This window comes from Lissotriton vulgaris, chromosome 5, assembly GCF_964263255.1.
Source record: "Lissotriton vulgaris chromosome 5, aLisVul1.2, whole genome shotgun sequence".
Taxonomy (NCBI): Eukaryota; Metazoa; Chordata; class Amphibia; order Caudata; family Salamandridae; genus Lissotriton; species Lissotriton vulgaris.
The window spans coordinates 1,378,238,284-1,378,257,424 of record NC_141693.1 but is presented as its reverse complement, the minus strand read 5'-3'; the positions used below and the strand labels follow the sequence as shown (position 1 = coordinate 1,378,257,424).

The 19,141-nt window shown below is 40.8% G+C and overlaps 1 protein-coding gene across 2 annotated transcripts in view; it reads right to left on the bottom strand.

Annotated features, from left to right (window-relative positions):
- The window catches only part of SLC16A1 (solute carrier family 16 member 1), a 221,613-nt gene that overhangs the window by 63,138 nt on the left and 139,334 nt on the right, over positions 1 to 19,141 (bottom strand). The window contains exon 1 of one of the 2 annotated variants that reach the window (XM_086923331.1): positions 2,320 to 2,545. The exons of the other annotated variant lie outside the window; for it this stretch is intronic. The gene's annotated coding sequence lies outside the window, so the exon portion shown is untranslated. Of the gene's footprint in view, positions 1 to 2,319; positions 2,546 to 19,141 lie in introns of those variants that run through there. 2 annotated transcript variants of the gene reach the window in all.

Below are 19,141 nucleotides of genomic sequence, written 5' to 3'. Positions count from 1 at the left end.
ACTAAATGCCCGTACAGAACACCCAGGGATTACCATACCTTATATCTAGTTCACGCTCCTGAGACATGTAGTACCACCAGATACCACAAAGACAACACCTAGACACTCCTTCCTACATTAGGACGCACAAATTGACCCCAACCCAGGGCCTCTGGTTTTCTATTATATCTAGCATAATATTGAGCAAAATCTTCATAGACCTTTGAATGGGCATCCTCTTTTCAAATACATCCCACCACCCTAAAATACTTTAATGGGATCAACTCAATCTTGAGTACACCCTCTTGGTGGTTCAAGTGGGATTACTAATATGGGTCAGGGGTTAAAAGGGACATAACTATGAAACCTTTCCCAAGGGCTGCAAACATGTATACTAACATTCGGGGTGCCTTATGAGCATTACATGGGTACCTTGTGCGTTCTGTTATTGCATCCAGGGATCAATGATTTTAGTAATTATACTATTGACTCAGCCCAACACAAAATATTTATCTAACATCATTGATAAATGCCAACAACAATATATCACATGATGCACAGACTCCCATCTTCATTTGTAAAATTGATTTCTTTATTGATAATATGTCTAATCCTTGTATTCGGTCATATCCAAGTTGTTTCGTCCTGACAGAGTTCTCCAGGGATTTATATTATCTTTTCACTTTTAGCATCAGAACAATGGAATACTGTATAGGATTACACAACCACTGCTACCACAATTTATCATTTCCAGGCTACCCAGTTCTCAGGCTCATTAGATAACAAGTGTGTTGCATTTTATCCTTTACTGAGGTCAATTTCTTGTATATCTTGAAACATACAACAGCAAATGAACCTGTAAACCCAATATTTCCTCTGTTGATTTGATCAGTTATTTTAATCCTCCTCAATTCAATTATCGGGCGCAAAAAAGCATGTTTGACTCATAAGTATGTGATGATGTCGGGAGTTACCATGCTCACCAAAATGGGAGGACGTTGCCTGGTGTGATAACAGAACTGAGGAGGAATAAAATAAGTGAGTTTAAATTGTAGTGTTCGTAACAATGTCTTAGTAATCCCATTATGCCTTTCACACCATGTTTCTCTACAGCCTCTCACTCTTTTAGACACTGCTTTTTTTCTACCTGGACATTTTCGAAATACTCTGCAGGCATCTTTCACACATATTTCCTCTTCAATACCAACTTTTTAAAGTCTCCGTCTGCAAGTATCTTCCTTCTACTTAACTTCACCCTTCTCTGCATAGACAACCTATTCCCTCAATTGGAAGCACATTTTCTTCTAATTTGTTGTCCATATTTTAATAGCTGTATACCGCCTTCACACACACTTACACATAAAATGATAATTATAATTACCACATGTGAATATGTAACTGAATTCTGTAGATAGGCCAAGCAGTGCATGAAACTCACTCATTTCACCCTCAGCTCTACTGCCCTCTTGTGTGGCCCATCATAAACATCCAACAGCATCACGAACTTACCCAAATAGGCAGCAATTCAGTGCACACAAGTGTTAATTTGCATGAAAAAGACTAGAGTATCATCTGGATACAGCAAATACTCGAGGTATACAAGACAAAGTAAAACATGTAAAAAATTAAAACAAGACTGCTAATGTGTATTACATGAAGGGGCTTTACAATCTTTGTTGAGTAATCGATCAGTGTTGTTGCCTGCAAGAGTGGGGGACGGGAACATAGGGACCGGTCCCGAAATAAGATCAGTTTTTTTGTTTTAAAATTCCAGATCGGTCAGAGCACCGACAGGGCGGTCCCTGTTTCAAGCCTATCCTCAGTGAACAGATATACGATGACACTTATATTTATTCAAGACGACGAAATGACCCTCAAATGACCGCACGGGGTCTTTATAATATAGTCATCCGACCACCCCCAAAATGGAGCCTTAAAATATGCAGTTACACTTTGTCCCCAAAAATAACTCGCATAGAAACGGCCGCTTGGTAGAACCCAAGTTCAATCCAGAGGTAAACAACCCCCTCACTAGCACGAATAATACCACAGAGCATACCCAATAAAATATGTCAGTAACAAGGCTCATAAGGTCCCAGTTAGAACATATAACCGGCCAGGGCGCCTTTTGACACCCTAGACTCGCATACAAAAGGGCAACCAGTTCGACCTCTTACAAGTCCCCGCCCAGAGAGGGGGGCCTTTACAGCCACTGTCCTCGTGCAGTTCACCGCGTGCTGCTCCTTCCATCAAGCCCTATGACGATAACGGGCTCTGCGAGCTCGCGCCAGTGCCACCTCACCACTCAGAAAAGAGCACGCGCTACTCCAGCACCCTTACCTGATGAGGGCCGCCACAGATGGGCTGCGGGAAATGCTGGTCGGCGCCAGCAGACCCCACCAGCTCGCCGCAGCCTCTAGCACGCGCTGCTCCGGCTGCAGTGAACGTGCGGCTACCGGCGTCCGCTCCTGCCTCCTCGCTCAACTTTTGTTTTAGCAGCAGTACGCATGCTAACACGCAGCAGGTTCGTGCGTAGGCTGCAGGTCTCCCAATGAGCGTTCGCCCTGGCGGCCCGGCCCCCGGCTCCTCCTTCTGCCCAGAAACAGTCAATTCAATTGGAGCTGGGAGTCACAAGAGCATCTCTTTCACAATGTTGCGACTCGTAGAGAAACCCTATGTAAATACTGGTTGTGAATAAAACTCTTAGGAGAACAAAAACGGCAACTGTGCACATACATGGAATAACATCCAGAGCTGCCGATTAAAGAGTTTACTGCGCGACATCACGTACAAAATTCAACACTGTTTTAGTTGAATCAGAAGAAAGCACGCTACATTGCGAAGACACAAGCATATTAGACTACTGGAATCCACACAAAGGAATGGATTTAATACCGAAATTCATCACCAGACACTCCCTGCCTCGTTCTCTCACTCTTGCAGGTTATTTATCATCCCTGCGTCCTCCTGTTTCTCTGTCTTTCTATTCCACCTTTGTTCCCCATTTTGCATTTTTGTCTCTTTTGGTCTGAAACAAAGTCTTTTAAGAAAATATAAACGTGGGTCTGTAAAATGAGTAGCGGCGAAGCACACGTGCAGACACAGACTCAAATTAAGCACTGATGCATACAAAAATGGAATTCCCACAAAAGAGGTGAGCGTTGTTCAAATAGAAAACTCTTAGAGTACTACAGCTCGCACAAAGAATGGAGCAATACAAATCTTCAGTGCACACACACTGATGGTCACGCAAAATATCCAGCCATGCAATTCCACGCAGAACTGAATGCTTAAATGACCGTCCAGCCAAAAGTTCTCAGGACAGTGGAGTCTGTAGAAATGATTTTAAATGGATTCCACTAAGGGCAACAGATAAAACTGGTAGGGCCATCTACAACAGGCAAACGTGGTGTCCACAAGGGTATGCGTGTGTGTGTGTGTGTGTGTGTGTGTATCTATTTTTATATATATGTATATACACACGCACATATATATATATACATACACTTTCTCATTTGTTCCCCGTTATTAATTTATCATTCACTTTTTCAAACACTTCTTTCTTTTCCATTCACCCTTTTGTCTCTTTTTTGTCATTTCCCGCTCAATCATTTTCTTGTCCTCGTTTTCTATTTAACTGATATCACATCTTCATTTTCTTTACACTTGTTTACATGTTTTTACTTTTTCTTCCTCCAAAGCTCTGCTCCTTCCTGCATGCTTAGGTCGAGTCCTGATTTCCTGTTTTTGTCCTTGAAAAACGCTCTTTGGTTTTGCCTAACACTCGGAGATGGCGCACAAGGGAGTGCTAGGAGGAAAGCATATGAGGCAAAAGCCGTGGCAAGCCCCACCGCAGTGATGCCACTACACAAGGCGACAGTAACAGCTGGCTCCTAGGGTAATTTTTCCTGCCAGTTTTCCTTTAGCACTGAAGTATTTGTCATGTAAAGTACCAGGTCGAAGGATTGTAATCCATAGAGGTCTTTCAAATTGAATAGGCAGTGCTCCCCAGGTACATTCTTGGTGTACCCTGAACAGGGGAGACCCTAAATTGGCCATCCTGTCCACCTATTATCATCTAAATCTCCAAGTCGCAATATGTTGCAGGTGAATAGACCATGGGGAGTAGGAGGAGTGGAGCTGATTGATAGGAAAGACCAGAATGTGTAAATGTGGCAGACTATTATCATGACCTCTTTCAAATTTAATACAGCTAGAACCTACCTTGGCCCTTCAGATGCCGTGACTATAATACAATATTAACAACAAGAAAAAGGGGAGAAACATACTAGAGATGTATACTTTCATCCTCCCAGTTTATCTAAATATCACACAAAAAAGGAAGGACTAGGCTGAACTAATCTCTGTTAACCTACCTATTTTGTCAAGACTTATCTCTGGAAAAGCTATGTCCTCACCCACATATAGAGGCTTGCTCCATCATCAGGCTTACTACACCCGGAGTTTAATGTATGTCCAGGTGGGCTCTACCACTTAGTGTGGTAGCAAGTTTTTTTTGTTAGTGGAATGTCAGGCCAGAGATTTGTAGGTTAAAACAATCTATGGCTGTCCACTAAAAATATTTTTTCGGAGATTGCTTGGCTGTATTAAAAAAAACTGGGTAGCTTATTTGGATGGGCATGAATTTCAACATTTACATTAGGATTCAAGAGACACCAGACTTGAGGGGTTTGAGAGAACAAGCTATTTAGCACAGGTTAGAGGTGAAAAGGTGCCCAGAGTCCTAATAGCACCAAAAACACGGTCAGAAAAGAAGAGGAGGAAGAAGGCAGTCAAGTCTAACACGTGCCTCCCCCCAGCTAAAAGTGGGGAGAACTACCCAGCTCCTTGGGAGTTCTCTTCACTAAGGCAGAAGAACCTGGAAAGACCATCAACAATGGTGTGGTTTGACCCCAGACGGTGTTCCACCATTAAGTCCTTTCCCTGTAGTGAGATGGACCACCTCAACAACTTGGGATTTTCACCCCTCATCTGCATAAGCCATCTTAGGAACCGATGGTCTTTGCGAAACAGAAAGTGAGTCTCAAACAGGTATGGTCTTAACTTCTTCAAACCCGCACCACAGCAAAAGCGCATCTTTCAATTATACTCCACCTCTGTTCCTGTGGAGGTAGCCTACTTTAATTAAGGCTACTGGTCGGTCTAGGCCCTCCTCATTTAACTCAGCTAAGACAGCCCCTATGCCATGCTCTGAAGCATCCTTCTGCACTATGAATTAAGTCAGGAACCTTGATTACGGGTGCTGTACACATGGCCTCCATGAGGGTATTAAAGGCTTTCTGACAGGCGTCTGTCCAGATCATCACTCTGGACTGCTTCTTCAAAGTCAGATCTGTTAAGGGGGCAACAGTGGTGCCATCTCCCTTAATAAATCTCATGTGAGGCCCAGAAAGGCTCTCACCTCAGTTTGAGTTTTAGATGCTTGCCAGGACAAGATAGTCTCAGCATTGGCCTTGAGGGGCTGCACCTTTGCCCCCGCCTACCAGGTGGCCCAGATACACCATGGAACCCTGCCTTCTCTGGCACTTACTTGCCTTGATAGTCAGGCCTGCCTGCTGCAGAACCTAAACCACTTCATGGAGGTTGGGCAGGTGTTCCTCCCAGCCGGGGCTATAGATAGCTATGTCATCCAGATTGGTGGCACATAAGGCTTCCTTTGCAGCTAAGACCCAGTTAACCAAACTCTGGAAAGTGCAGGGGCATGAGGAATATCAAAACCTCCATTCTCGGGGGTCTTCCTAATATCAATAAAGAACTTGGCACAGAAGCTGAAATATGAAAAGACATCTTTATTAAACTTAATTAAGTGAGGCCATGTCACACAGAAGCCGTAGCAAATGAATGAGGTAGTCTAAGGAATACAGAGAATAGAGGCCTTTTATATGTTTTAGGGTTACATGACTCAGCACAAAAGTAAGGGGCAGTTCTAGCTTTTGCAAGCATGCAAAAAACCCAACATTCCTTCTTACACATGCTGGGCAAACCCATAATAAAAGACCACAACCCATATCGTAAACAGGTCATAAAAAGAAGGAACAGAAACAGATGAGAAGTAGGATAAGGGGTGTGTCTGTGCATACCAAACTTTACAATCTCATGTGCTCTGATCCTTAATCTTGATCAGCTATTGGGCAAGGAACTGGTCTAACAAGGTCAGCTTCAGGCAACAGGGTCAGTTCACTCAGGTCATTCAAACGTCAGCTAAAGTCATCAGCCTATGTGAGGGCAACTACAAAATGGCTGCCATGCACAAAATGCAACCCATGGTTCAGAACGAAATCTTCAAATACACAGTGAATCCATCGGTGTAACATGATGAAAACAGATAACAAAATAGAGGGGTTGCTGAACTGTACCTGTAGGAAGACAAAAGAAGGTTTAACTGGCGTGACCAAAGGTGTTTGTATGACACCCTAGGGCATCCATTATGTTGGATGTAGTTGCCTCACACACCCAGAAGGGTGTCATGCTTCATCATAGGCGTTTGCTCCTCGTCGGGGAGGCGGTGCAACCCCGACGGGCTCACCTCAGAGAGGGGCTCTTTGGCGGAGATCTTTTTATCCAACTGCCTTATGGTGAAGTGAGGGTGTGTGGGCGGGATAGTAAGTTGCCTGGTAAAGTGATTAAAATGTAGCAAGGGGTACCGGAATTCACTTTATTCTGGGGGTCCCCCGGCTGCGATTAAAACGTGAAGCTAGCTCGCTAGGTATCAACAGGTTAGGTCGAGTGACCCTAGAGGAGACTAGAAGTGAGACTGGTCGACATGTTTCTCGCACTGGGTAAAATCACCCGCGATTCATCAGGACCTTAACAAAGTGAAAATAAGAAAATCAACAACATGCTCGTGTCATGTGTGTGGTGTAAGTTACCTCTGTGGATAATCCTATGCCTACTGGTCAGGGACTACTTGCCACATGAGGGGTCGGCGGGTCAGTACATCGGGGTTGAGTCTATTGGGTGTAGCTCAATCAGCCCGTGTCCGCGTGGAAACACCTACCCATCTCCGCCGAGCTCGAGTAGATGGGTAGGTGTTTCCACGCGGACACGGGCTGATTGAGCTACACCCAATAGACTCAACCTCGATGTACTGACCCGCCGACCCCTCATGTGGCAAGTAGTCCCTGACCAGTAGGCATAGGATTATCCACAGAGGTAACTTACACCACACACATGACACGAGCATGTTGTTGATTATCTTATTTTCACTTTGTTAAGGTCCTGATGAATCGCGGGTGATTTTACCCAGTGCGAGAAACATGTCGACCAGTCTCACTTCTAGTCTCCTCTAGGGTCACTCGACCTAACCTGTTGATACCTAGCGAGCTAGCTTCACGTTTTAATCGCAGCCGGGGGACCCCCAGAATAAAGTGAATTCCGGTACCCCTTGCTACATTTTAATCACTTTACCAGGCAACTTACTATCCCGCCCACACACCCTCACTTCACCATAAGGCAGTTGGATAAAAAGATCTCCGCCAAAGAGCCCCTCTCTGAGGTGAGCCCGTCGGGGGTTGCACCGCCTCCCCGACGAGGAGCAAACGCCTATGATGAAGCATGACACCCTTCTGGGTGTGTGAGGCAACTACATCCAACATAATGGATGCCCTAGGGTGTCATACAAACACCTTTGGTCACGCCAGTTAAACCTTCTTTTGTCTTCCTACAGGAACAGTTCAGCAACCCCTCTATTTTGTTATCTGTACTTGATACGGACACATGCTGACACTGGACCTTCCACCATTTAGAGTGGTAATTGGTGTCCGTTGATCGAGAGATCATTTTTCTCCCCCCTCCTTGATAATTACATGATGAAAACACTCATACTTGCTGAACTCACTGTTTATGGTTCGCTGTTACCAAATTTGTAACAGAACCACGACCTTTATGACCCAGGTTCAAAATTCACGGAACCTCAGACCCTCCTTTTGCCCTTACATAGGCAATAACCTAAACTCATGTCAATCTGAATCCAAGTCTATATTCATGAGATCATCAAGATGTTGCTGGAGCATAATCCTATTACTTAGCAACTCTCTCGGGACAGGTCTCCTTACACATGTAGTAGCACAAAGGCCACATATGGCAGGACAAAATAGGGAATACCTCTATCTGTAGTAGGTGGCATAAGATCACACACCCAACAATTAGTGATGTTCACTACTAACTGGTGTTGATGCAGAAGCTGTACAAAAGAATTGTTTACGAATTCTGATCTTCTAACCTGCTCATGTTCAGGAAAAGGGGGAAAAGAATGCAAAGAAGCAGTAGTAGGAAAAGACATAGGTTGGGAAGTGGGTGCAGAAGTCAATTGAGTAGAAAAAACAATCCCACCCATAAATGACAACGTCATGTTAAAAAAACACTAGAAAACACGTTATTAAGAACATATAGACAACAGGAGAAAGTAGTGACCACTATTACAAACAAAATTATAATTTTTCACAACCCTAAGCAGAAAGCAAATCCAAAAATTATCTAGTAACATTTTATGGCTCCTATGCATTTCAGTAACTTATTCTCTGTTCAGGTGAAACAGTGGTGATCCTCATCAATGCTCTGAGGTGAAAAAGGGGATACTTTTCCACAGAAAATGGACTTTATTCTGCTTTTACTAAACAGAATACTACTTTAAAATAATGCCAGCAAAACAATAACAATCAGTCTCCTAACACCTAGTCTATACAATCACACAGAAACCTCTTGTGAAACCAACTATGCCCAGAGTCCGTTCAAAAAGCCTCTCTGGCAGGCTTCTATTGTCCATCAAATCTTCTTTTTGTTGTTGCATGTGCCTCTTGATTCAGGCCTCCCATGAAAAAAATGCTTCTCAGTATTCGTTGGAGTGCCCTCCTGGCAAACACTCATAGCTTATTCAAAAGTCTCAATGTCTCAAGGCAGTGCACCAATATCTCTCCTTTGCGGCAGGCACTACAGGTAGTGTGCTCTTCATTGGTCATGGTACAAAAAAGGGTTGAGTGTTACTGCACACCTAGTTTTATATGGTAAACCTCAATGCTATCTGTACTCAGTGGTTAAATATGTGTACGCGTGCTACCGTAGTGTGGAGTGAGTAGACCCCTCTCACTCAAACTGTATGCAATGTGAAAAGGGCTCTGGACTACCAGAGTCTGAACACGGTGCACCGCTTAAAGGACAACTAGCTGTTGTCTCCCCGTTTTTTACAATATATTTGAACAATAAACCAAATGGACTTAATTGTCATTCAATGCTTAGTTCATTATTTATATGATAATTTCAGCAAAGCAATGTGATTATTGCAAACAAAATGGTGAACATAATCAACAATTTCAACAAAGCAAATATCTAATGTGTTTCATACAGTCTTTAAAGTATCATTGAGCAACTGTACAATGAGGTAAGTGCTGATTTGACAAAACGAAAATCCCAAATCCCAATGCATTTCGGGTTCCTACATTTGAACCCTTCGTCAGGGGAAGACACGAAAATTTAGAAGAGACACCATTGATTATAAGCTAGATGAAGTGTACTCTTGGGCCGAAAATTATGCCCAAAAACGTTTCTTCAAAAAACCTAGTATTAACCCTAATTCATCGGAAGAGAGTTTAGTACCTGATCAGGATCTCACACTACAACGTCCTAAACCAACCATGGCCCAATCACAAAAAGAGACAATTTCTGAAACTTCAGCTCTAGCATCTACATCACAACCTTTTTTAGCGGAAGGCCCAACACCCAAGGCACCACCAGACAAGAGTCCGGTCGCACCAGAAGTCGTACTAGAAGGGGAAAAACAAATTTTAAAAAAACCCGAAGGCAGACCAGCGAGGAACGTGAAGAAATGGGATCACTGGTTATGAACATCTCAAAAAGAACATTAAGTACACAAGAAATCAAAGTACTAGATAAAGGCACTTCCTTTGTGCCCACTTATTTGTCGAACAATTTAGAGACCGAGGTATCTCTGTTCAAATTTACACGAAACTTCGACTCAAGTGGTTTTTCTCCACACTTCCCGAGGGTGAAGCCACAGATAAAGAACCACAACAGTTTCGCCCCAAAAGTCGATTCATGTCTCCGATGACACACAAATCTCTAGACATGTTTGAACATTGAGTTAAGAAAGACTTACAAAGTATCAGGTACCATGCCAAGACCAATTCGAATTTGACTCGAAAAGAATTACAAGTTTTGAATTCACTACGACAAGATGACACCATCGTTTTCCAACCAGCAGACAAAGGGGGAGCCTTTGTGGTTATGGATAAAGACTTTTATAAAGAAAATATTGACCAACATGTTAACAATCAAGACACTTATATTCAACTGGACAAAGACCCTACCAGTGAGCTACTTGAAGCACTAAGGCAAATAATCAATAGAGCAGTGGAAAATGAAATCATCGATGTGAAAACAGCCACGTTTTTGGTGAATGAAACACCCAAGATCCCACGGATCTATATGATCCCTAAAATGCACAAGAACAGCCAACGCCCACCGTTCAGACCCATTGTAGCTGGGTGCAATTCAATCCATGAAGCAGTGGGGTATTGCTTGGATTATTATCTACAACCTCTTGTGCAATCTTGGACAACCTACGTGAAAGACACCACAGACTGTTTACACAAACTGGAGAACATCAAACAGGTTTTTAATGAAGACATCTTATTGTGTACTATTGATGTCACAGCTCTTTACACGTCCATAGCCCATGCGGAAGGATTGGAGGCGGTTGAATGGAGACTTTTAAGTTCAGAAATGAGTATTGAACACTCAACCTTTGTACTGGAACTTCTTCACTTTGCATTATTTCACAGCTTTTTTGAATGGAAGTATCATTTTTATTTACAGCGTACCGGCACTTCCATGGGCTTTCTGGGAGCCCCATCATATGCCAATATTTTCATGGCTTTTTTTGAATATCACCATATTTTAACCAACCCAGTCTGGCAAACACATGCAACAGCTTTTTTTCGATACATCGACGACATTCTGGTCATCTGGAAAGGTAATCAAGCACAGTTGGAAGATAGTATTGAACAGCTCAACACACGGAATCCAAGAATACAATTTACACACAACATACAGAAACAGTGCATTCACTTTCTAGATATAGAAATCAAAAAAACTGAATCAGGATTGGTGACTTCAGTTTTTCGAAAAACCACAGATGTCAACAACGCCCTACATTTTTCCAGCGCACATCCTATGACGTTGAAACAACATCTGCTGTTATCTCAACTAATGAGAATCAAGAGAATCACATCGGAAAGCAGTACATGTGACCAGGAGATACAGGCGCAATGTCTAAGATTCTTAAACAGAGGATATTTATTTATTGAACTTGTATTGCGCACAGCTACCCGCAGTGGGTTTCCCGGCGCCAGGGACAGACTGGAGAAGAAAACAAGCAATAGCCGAGAGAAAAGAAAAACAGGATACCCTCAAGCTACCTTGGACAGAGCAGTATCTCTTATCCAAGAGAAACCAAGAGATGAATTGTTAAAACCTCGACCTAGATCTATGCAAAAACGTGAAGTGTTTGTATTGAAACACTCTGTAGAAGCCACAAAAATCAAACACATCATAAGAAACAGATGGGACATCATTGAAACCGAACCAGACTTTAAAGACTTGTTTTAAGGTCCCCCACTTTTTGCTCATACTAGACCTAGGAATTTAAGAGAACTGTTGAAAACCACTCCTCCTAAACCTGTCACACATAAGGGCATGAGGAAATGTTACAATTGCGGGCAATGCGGCAATATAATTCAGGGCAACACTTTTGCACACCCTCAAACAGGCAAAATAATTAAACTACACATCTGATTGTAATACCGAACAAGTCATCTATGCCATAAAATGCCCCTGTGGCTTGGTATACTTTGGAAGAACTAGTCGTAAAATCAAGACCAGAATCGTAGAGCACAAGAGCCGGATACGTAATCAGAATACCACCTCACCACTAGCAGTTCATTGGACTCAGGCAGGTCACACCATACCACAGCTAAGATTCACTGTGCTAGAACGCATAAACACACTTTCTGGAATAGACATACATACAGCTCTAGCACGCAGAGAAACATTTTGGATCAAAATGTTGGGAACGGTGGCGCCAGCAGGTTTAAATGACCATTATGAAATGTTATGTTTTCTGTGAAATAACTGTTAGCTTTGATATAAGCTGATATCATTGTACAGAATTTGCACTCATGCTTTACTTTACCTTCACGTACCCTTTTCGTACGTGTGCAACCCACTTTTGTTCACTTTCTCCAGAGTAATTCATATAGGTCACAATATCATTCGTGAGTTTTATAATTCTCTAACTCTCTAACTCTAATTGACCCATATCTTAGTGGCCACATATTTACTCACAAAGCATTCCCAATCGCGAAACATCAACATACATACCAGCACACTACACCATTTTACCCACATGTAAACACTATTTCGTCTATCCACGAACATATTTCACAATCACATTTCTCCTTGATAACAAGCACATATGTATTCCGGCTATGTAGTCTATCCTGTGTTTGCAATCGTGGGATTCGAACCCTGCTTAGAACTCTGATTACCGGTGATGATACCCCTTTAAACGGCAAAGGACACTGGGATAGCGTCTTTTGTATGCGGAAGCGCAGACAGAGAATATGAGCATGGACCCGAGATTGAAGGTAACATTCTGTTACTCTCTCGCACATCGTGGCAACTACTTTTCCCTAACACTATTTACAGTAGTTTTATTTATTTTTTCATTTGGCACAGAATTTGAGGCCAAGTTCAGTGACGGATATTAAACGATAAACACGAAGATTGCAATTCTCGTACTGCCATAGATTACTGGTAAGCGGCCCGTTACAATAACCTTACGCATATCCTAGCGTTTTATTCAGCAGCTAGATAAGTGAAACTGTTTTTCTACCCTCCAGAGTGAACCATCACACGTCTTTTTTGACATGTATCTAAACCACCCAGAGTTTAACTTTTCTTCTGTCTCATTGCCTCCAAACACGGGTAAGAATACAGCTTATTTAACCCGTTGGGGTTAAGGTAGATAGTTCACTTTCTTTCAACTCGAGGTTCACAGCATGAATGACACATTTTATTATTTCCTTATTACTTTGCACTGGACACAATTCACGAGTATTACCATACACAACTCACACCCTTCGGGGGACTTTACATTTTTCACACTCTTCATCTCTTCTTTCTATTCCATTTTATTTCCAAGCATGTCTCACTTACCACATGAGTGCAAATTCTATTTTTATCACTTTGTAAAAGGTGAAGGTTTTGGGTATGACTATGCATACCATTTAGAACTGATAGTAGTCAACTTTTGTGTTGTAGGCTTCCTGCGGATGATGATAACAATTGGAGGATTTTGCTGATTCTTAGAAACATGTTTATTGTTTGTTCATTTATTGTCTTCCCCTGACAAAGGGTTCAAATGTAGGAACCCGAAATGCATTGGGATTTGGGATTTTCGTTTTGTCAAATCAGCACTTACCTCATTGTACAGTTGCTCAATGATACTTTAAAGACTGTATGAAACACATTAGATATTTGCTTTGTTGAAATTGTTGATTATGTTCACCGTTTTTTTTGCAATAATCACATTGCTTTGCTGAAATTATCATATCAATAATGAACTAAGCTTTGAATGACAATTGAGTCCATTTGGTTTATTGTTCAAATATATTGTAAAAAACGGGGAGACAACAGCTAGTTCTCCTTTAAGCTGTGCACCGTGTTCAGACTCTGGTAGTCCAGAGCCTTCTTCACACTTCATTGGTCATGGGCACAGATCATATCGTGCAAACCCGGGAACATTCTCAGGCTCCAACACTCATCATTCAGTGTCAGAGGACGCTCAGGCTGCTCTTTTATGGGCACCAGAATGTGGTGCCTTTTGCCAATCTTGGATCCGCCGGTGTACTGCACTTCCGTTGAAGCAAAGGAAAAGGGGGGTGCGTGTGGCCAAAACTCAGGCCAAGGGGCTCAAGGGACTGCACACTGTCAGAGGTTACCAGCACATGACAGGTGCTCTTTTGCACTGAAATTCTGGTTCTGTGATGTCCAATGCCGTCTGATGGAGCAAGTGCGATGCTTTAAACAGTTCATTGTATAACAAGGGGACTGCAAACAGGTGGCCTGCGATCTTCAAAGATGTGGCCACACACCAAGGGACAATTCTGGTCTAGAATACACTGTCATTTTCAAAAAGCAATACAAATAAAAAGGCAATAGGCAAAACATTGCCTCTAGGCTTTTCAATTGGGTTTCCGTGTGAGAGCATATCCTCCATCATCTAAGGGTAGATAGCGACATGAGAATTCTATCTAAATGGATGTCCTTACACATAGTTGCATCGTCTAATGGGGTAAACACATTTTTCTCTCTCTGATTACATGTAGGTGTTCCCTAATTCCTTATCTACAACACCTCAAAAGAGAAGTTGCATACTACATATTATCATGGACATGTAGATACCTCACTTTAATAATTGTGCATCAGGTGGACTATACAATACAAAAGCTAATGATCAAAATGTGGAAACAAAAGACAAGAACTAGAGAGTCCTGGTATTTCCATGATTTGGAACATATCTAATCCACCAAAAATTAAAGCAGCAGAAAAAAGTAACTAAAAACCAATTTAGAATAGGCATTGAATTTGTCACATTCAAAAACCACTTAAGGTGTCTCCTATTGAGGTGGAAAACTTATCTTTCTATAGTATTGAGTCAGTTAACCAGTCCATCACTACCCTGACAGTTAGACTGGGAAACATCAAAGTAGGCCTAAAGAAAATTCTTAAAAAATAGTCTGGTCATACAAAAGGGAATTATGCATAATATGGGGGTCTCTGGTACATTACTGCAATCTGGAAGTGTGAACCTGAACAATACATCAATAATAATAAAAAAGCTGACTAGTGAACGAAATATGGAAAAGAGAAATGGGACTAGGTCACAGCTAAAATCCCCAATAACTAGGCATGATGCGACATCGGTGAAACCTGGTTTCCTTTATGGTACAAAGCCATACACTACTTAGGAAGCAGAACAAAACTGAGTAATGTAATATAGAAATTAGGTCACCATGTACAAGAGTCACAGATCTATAATTTTATCCTTACGTCCAATCAGGATACATAAATTTAGGGCTGCCTGTTCCTTTAAGGGAAGAGGCAGTAAGTGACAACAGGTGACACACTTTGATCCTGTATATCTTTTTTATTTTTCTTGAATACTATTCATAGCCAAATTGACATACACTGGTGAAGTGTTGTCTGTGTCGTGCACAGTTATGAAAAATCATATATGTGAAATTTAGCAAATCAACCCAACTGTTGTACAGCGATACACATCGTCATGTATATCCCCTCACAACACAGGTAAACTTGTAATAGTATCAAAAGCAGCAACATAAAACAAACATGCATAAAATTAAAAACGCACAAAACATCAAGCCATCAGATATGTGAAATTCGGGCCTGCTTAATTTGTCAGGTTTAAAACCTTACCCTGCTATTGACGGTATATCACCAGTTAGTGGATATCTGCTGTCAAATACAACTTTCTAACATACAGAACCAGCAAGAACAATTCATGATAGGACCTAATACACAAACATAAAAAAAACACATGAACATTTCTTTCCAAAGGAGTTATGCAAAAACACATCTCCTTTCAACCAACCAAACTTACGTGTCTTGACTTCCTTAAAATCACCCAGAACAATCCATGAATGATCTGTAGGCAAAAGCAAAAAAAATACACAACACACAAAAGAGAGACTTTTCTCATAACAAACAAATATCAATTATAACTTTTAATCAGAAGACAAAACCTGATACACATTAACAAATACAAAAATAAATTTCCATTACTTAACTGTTACCATCTTGTCAGTCAGCTTGCAACATTAAGCCATTTTAACTTTCCAAAAGTAAAATTCTTTCACTGACACTCCATGTTATCTTAGCGCCACAATTCGTTCTCACTTAGGCATGTAGCCTTCAAAATTTCAATAAAAGACTTCGTCTTATTTTCTGTCTAAGACTTAATGCAGTCCTTCATTTTCTGTCAAATAAAAGAAGCAACTAGCAGACATTATTTTTTAGGGCAGAGATACAAATGTATCAGTTCTGCAGAGCATTTAACATGATGTTTGGACTTTCAAAGAAACCTTGTTTTATATTTTCCCTTTGGAATTAAGTTCTTTAATTTTATTGATGTTCTTATGGAGAAACCAGAAACCCCACCTTTCAGAGGCCTGTTTAGCAAGGTCATTCTGCATTACACAGAGACAAGGCCCTAATTTAAAAGGTCACAGATGTCAACATGACAGCCTCCTTCCATTGTTTACAGGGAAACTAAAGATAGCATCTCAGGGTGATTTGAGCCTCTGCAGCTTTCCCAGCCCCCAGCTTCTGCTTACTGTGAATTAGCTCTATTCCCAGATTATTAAACTACATTTACTGTGAATAATTCACAAATCTTAATGACACACATACCAGTTTTTAGAACAAATGCTTGTTGCACTACATGTATGCATTTACTGAAGCCTAAAGCACTTTAAAGCTATTATAAATGGCAAGAATGCTGTTTTAAATGGTCTATTTTACCCAAATTCGACTTTGATGTTAGGGGTACTTAAAAATATATATCCTATAATTGTTTTACATATTAATCATCCTCAGAATGTTCTCTACATACTGCAGATATTGGACATTAGATATATCCCATGTAAATCCTTATAAAAATTAGTTTTGTACGCCTGCGCTAAGTGAAATTCCATATGCTAATGTTCTCATTATACAGTGTAACACAACTTAAATTAAAATATAATGCTAGGAGGTCACAGTATGAGCATTAAGCTTCATGAATAGTAAAAAACGAATTTTGTAGCACTTATTTTTAATTATTATTTTTCAAAATGTATTAATTATTTTTAATAAACCCAATCATTTTTGATAAAACCACATATAAAAGCAAGCTGCATCCTTTGTCTATAATTTTAAGACGCATTCATTTATAAACCTAAGCACAGAAGCCTAACTTAAAACATGACAAAATTTGGCGCCACACTTTTTTTTCTTTCTAAAAAGGACAATTTTATTTAGCAACAGACCCACGAATATGCTTACAAAAATGCTTAAAGAGAGAAAACCCTTAATTGAAATGCCTTCCAGTAATACAAAATATTGAACCTTAGTTTTGGAACCTTTTTAAAACGACATTCTGAAATGTAAAAATTTACCTGTGCAACTGAGGGCAAAGTCATGGCTGTATCTAAGAAAAATGCTGTAAGTTTATTTATTTTTCGCAAAACACCCAATTTCATTTTTGGGGCCTTTTTTTATTCCTAGTGAATGTGGATTTACATTTTAGTTTTTAAGCATTTAGACATTTTGCTTAATAGACTGAAAACATCAAAAAGAAACACAAACACACATTTGAGCTCATTTCAGACATAAACAGAAAGGGGTCAAAGACTTAGGACACACATACGGCGCGCCATGCATTTCGTGAATAGCGCCATCGCTATTCACTTACAGAAGTTGCACTAATGGGAAAACCACATAGACATTTAAACACATATTTGACCCAGAAATCAATAACCATTTGCAAATACTAGTTGTAAGTCATATTTACAAGAAACGTTTCTCAATAGTGTTCCAAAAGACTGCAAAAACAGCCCAACAGACTGATGTATGTCCAAGAAGTGAAAATGCACTCAATTCACTAGCTTTGGCTATCAGAACACCAACAAAATCGTTCTGCATATCTTCGTTCATAAAACTGCGCAGAACAAAGGATCCTTGTTTTGTATTATGTCATATTTTAATTCCCTGGGGATAAAAAATCACCAAGGAAGAAATATGTTTTTAAATCTAACCTATTTAGATATTTCCTTTAGGGGAAACCGGCTAGTCCAAACGTATACAAAGTTGGCCAACATAAAGCTTCAAATTTGCTAAGATCAGGCATCTTATAGCTCACTAATCTAGCTTCAAACTTCAAGGGGCTATCTCTATCGATACACTCGTAAATATACAAGACCCTCGGTTTTTGAAAATTGCAATCTTCAAATAAAACTAAGGACCAAACAAACTAAGCAAAGAACCACAGAACCAAAAAACAAAGGATTGGGAGCGACCCACTTATACTTAACTCTTACTTTTACTAATCAAAACGTTATCCAAATTCTAACTGTCAAGTTCTACATGACGTAACGGTCTTTTTATACTACTCACGTCAAAAAGGTTCTCAGTCGGGAGTGACATCATGTGAAGGATCAAAATCAGGAAGATCAGAAATATACTGGGCTGCAGACACAAAGAATCTCCAGAATCCCTGTGCACAGAGTACCTTCTTAGTAGAATCCTGTTCTGTCCTCCTCAGTAGATTTCAGTCTCCTGACAAGATCACTCCCACAGAAAGTCACTTCTCTGATGAGCCTTGTGTTGGCTGCGCCATTTGAGGAATATCAAAATCTCCATTATCAGGGGTCTTCCTAATATCAATAAAGAACTTGGCACAGAAGCTGAAATATGAAAATACATCTTTATTAAACGTAATTAAGTGAGGCCACGTCACACAGAAGCCGTAGCAAATGAATGAGGTAGTCTGAGGAATACAAAGAACAGAGGCTTTTTATATGTTTTAGGGTTACATGACTCAGCACAAAAGTAAGGGGCAGTCCTAGCTTTTGCAAGCATGCAAAAAACCCAACACTCCTTCTTACACAAGCTGGGCAAACCCATAATAAAAGACCACAACCCATATTGTAAACAGGTCATAAAAAGAAGGAACAGAAACAGATGAGAAGTAGGATAAGGGGTGTGTATGTGCATACCAAACTTTACAATCTCCTGTGCTCTGATCCTTAATCTTGATCAGCTGTTGGGCAAGGAAATGGTCTAACAAGGTCAGCTTCAGGCAACAGGGTCAGTTCACTCAGGTCATTCAAATGTCAGCTAAAGTCATCAGCCTATGTGAGGGCAACTACAAAATGGCTGCCATGCACAAAATGGAACCCATGGTTCAGAACAAAATCTTCAAATACACAGTGAATCCATTGGTGTAACATGATGAAAACAGTCATACTTGCTGAACTCACTGTTTATGGTTCGCTGTTACCAAATT